The 3,279-nt window shown below is 41.9% G+C and overlaps 1 pseudogene; it reads left to right on the forward strand.

Moving 5' to 3' along the window:
* Positions 1–1,360: 1,360 nt before the first annotated feature.
* LOC111732690 lies at positions 1,361–1,478 on the forward strand (annotated as a pseudogene).
* The last annotated feature ends 1,801 nt before the right edge of the window (positions 1,479–3,279 follow it).

Raw genomic sequence — 3,279 nt, forward strand, 5'->3', positions numbered from 1 at the left:
TCTAGTTTCCTCCGTTATTTTTTTATTTTACATACGGAGGTAATTATAGTGTAAAGATATTTTATATGCAATAGTTTCTCATCATCTGAGTGTTCATTATATGGTTCATTATCCAGATATCCACACAGTTATGAGTTTAGGGAAGCAAAAGTCATCCTAATATAAAAATATTCACTGGCGAACTGACAACTTCACAGTGACCTGTTCCGGACAAATAGCAACATCATTTTGGAGCACATCAGATGAGTGTGCTTGCCAGCGTTTATCTCTGATTGTCGACGGTTGTCTGAAACTCAACCATACAATTCAAAACAACGTGAATCGACCGCCATGTGAAAATTAGATATCTTTGCGAAAGACGGCAAGAATTAATCAAGTCAATGAAAGTGATGTGGGGGAACCACTTGCAACGCAAAAGATGCCGCTGACAAGTGAAGAACTTGAAAAGTTAGACTGGTTAACAATTGAAAAGCAGAAAGCGATGACAGTGAAAACGGCTTCAAAAGAGAATGAACCGATGAGCAAATGATTTAAAGGCCCTCTGGGGAAACTGATGAAGATCTTGCACGTGTTCACGAAAACGACCCCCTCTGATTTTACCACAAAAGTCAAAGATGAACAGGAAGATGCTTCATTGTTCTAACATACAATTTTAATGGGAAATGATGCACACACAAAATATCAATTTCAACTCATTTTTTTGTTAATTCGAAGAATTGGAGAGGTTTCCTCTATCACTTTCTCACTTAATATCATATTGTAACCATCATTTTAAGAGCTACATTTACTTCTTACTTGTTCGTTTTTATGAACTTTTAATAATGTTTCCAACTAGATGCTTTTAAAAGCAATAAGGCAATGAGCAATGTTGTGTCTTGGTGTTTCGAACACAAAGATATTGACCCACATGTGGAATTATTGGGTCAGGAGTGGAATTGCTGCATTTGTCAGACAGATCCATGATACGTACTTCCAAGTGTCATTTTAGATTGGCTGTGCAAATGGACTCTGCCATTTGAAACATTTGAAGAGATGTTTCTACTCCTCATATATTACATATATTTATTGTGTACCTACTGCGTGCCAGGAGCTGTTCAAGGCACCAGGGACACAGTCCAGAACAACACAACTTCAAATCCCTGCCCTCACAGAGGTGACGTTCTAACTGGAAAAAATAGACAATAAACCAATAATTATTTAATATGGCAACCATGCTATAGAAACATGAAGTAGAGCATGGGAGTAAAATTGGGGTGAGGGGTTCAGAGAGGATGATCAGGGAAGACTCCTTGGTAAGGTAACATTTAAGCAGAAACTTAAAGGAAGTGAGGAAAGGAGACATCAAAAATCTGCGGGAAGAGTCTACAGCCATGCCACTCTGAACAAACCCAATCCCGTCTGATTTCGGAAGCTAAGCAGGGTCGGGCCTGCTTAGTACTTGGATGGGAGACCACCTAGAAGACCAGGTGCTGTAGGCATAAAAAAATAATGACAATAAGGGATTGTTAAGCTGACAAGGTCCTTGCAATCTGTGAGGTCAACCAAGGGTTGCCTCGTCTAAAAAAAAACATCTGTGGGAAGAGCATTCAGGCTGAGGGAACAGCAAGTGCAGAGGTCCTGAGGTGGGCACATGCTTGCTATGTACAGATAAGTAGGTAAGGGCAAATCATGCAGGGCCTTGTGGATTACAGAGACGACTTTGGCTTTTATCCTGAGTGATGTGGAAGTCACGAGGGGTTCTGAATGGAGGAGAGACGTGACCCGACTCAGTTGTTCTCAGTCTCCCCCTGGCCATGAGGACACAGGGAAAGAAAAGCAGAAGCTTGGAGCCTGAGGAAGAGGCAACTGCACTGGTCCAGGTGAGAAATGGCGGGGGCTGTGACCAGGTGCCGGGGAGAGTCATTCCTGCATATATTTCGAAGGCAAAGCAGGCAGATGTTGCTTATGGATTGGACCTGGGGGATGAACAAAGGAGAGGAGTCAAGGACGCCTTGGGGATTTTGATGAGAGCAGCCTAAGGACAGAGCTGCCGTCAGCTGAGATGGAAAAGACACTGAGGGAGGTGTGAAGGATGACAAGCCACACTTACCACGTCCCCCTTGAATTACAAAATCACCCCGCAGCAGCATTCATAAAGAATGAAAATGCAAACATCTATTAATAATTATTTGCAAATGCTGCATATTAGGTAGTTTAGATAAACCCAGCTCTCTGGGAATTTTGCCAGAAAAATCCTGAACTAAGCTTCTACAGCTATCAAAGCCAATAAAATGCCATCAGGGAGGATATGGAGAAAAGCAAGTCTCTGCCTTGTGTGAGAATCTACTTAATCTAACCTTATCGTTCCTTCCTCTGCCTTCTGTAAGACCACGGATCATCTGAACAAGAAGATCACGGATCATCTGAACAAGAAGATAGGCATATGGAGCTGAAGAAGGATCAGAGCAGAGAAAACACAAGAAATGCAGGAATGGGATATTTGACAATTTAAGGACAGACCGGATGAGAGTAACCCAGCCTAGAAGGAGGAGATTAAGCCTAATTACCTGCCCCTACTGGTGACCCCACTCTGTCTCCCTCTTTGCCCCCTACCCTCTGCCGCCACATCTCTACTTCCATTGTTTATGGTGACCTTCACTTTAGTCACTGTCCCACTGTAGTCCAGCTTGTTTATTTATTCATCTAACAAACAATATTAAGCTCCTACCGTGTTCCAGGCACTACACTAGACACGTGAGAGTGTTTCAGAGATAGCCAGTGGCCCATCGATTATTCACTCATGCCTTCTTCCCCAGCAACAAAACAGGACTACATTTCATAGGCTGCTTTGCAGGAAGCTATGGCCATGTGAACAGCGCTGGTCAATTAAACATAAGGGCACTGGTCTCAAGTGACCTTCGTCCTTTGACTATGCTCCTGTTTTCTATGTTTTAACAAAAAAAAAAAATTCCCAAAAAAAAAAAAAAATAAGGTAAGAAAAAAAAAAAATAAAACCTTTAAGGCAAAAAACCCCCCAATAACCCAAATCCCTTTTTTCTCATGCTGGTGGCCCACGGCATAGAGGTTTCCTCTCTAAGCATACTGTAATCTATTTTATTAAATCTTTTGCCTTCGCTGACTCAGACATTCAACAAGAATCAACTTCTATAAAGTGGGGATACAGTGATGAACAGACTGACATGGAGCCTGCCCTCAGGGAGCTGGCATTCTAACAAGAAGAGAAGCATATACTAGATAAATAAGTAAAATTTACAGTATGTTAGATGGTAAGAATTGCTC

Source organism: Pteropus vampyrus, unplaced genomic scaffold, assembly GCF_000151845.1.
Source record: "Pteropus vampyrus isolate Shadow unplaced genomic scaffold, Pvam_2.0 Scaffold482, whole genome shotgun sequence".
Lineage (NCBI taxonomy): Eukaryota > Metazoa > Chordata > Mammalia > Chiroptera > Pteropodidae > Pteropus > Pteropus vampyrus.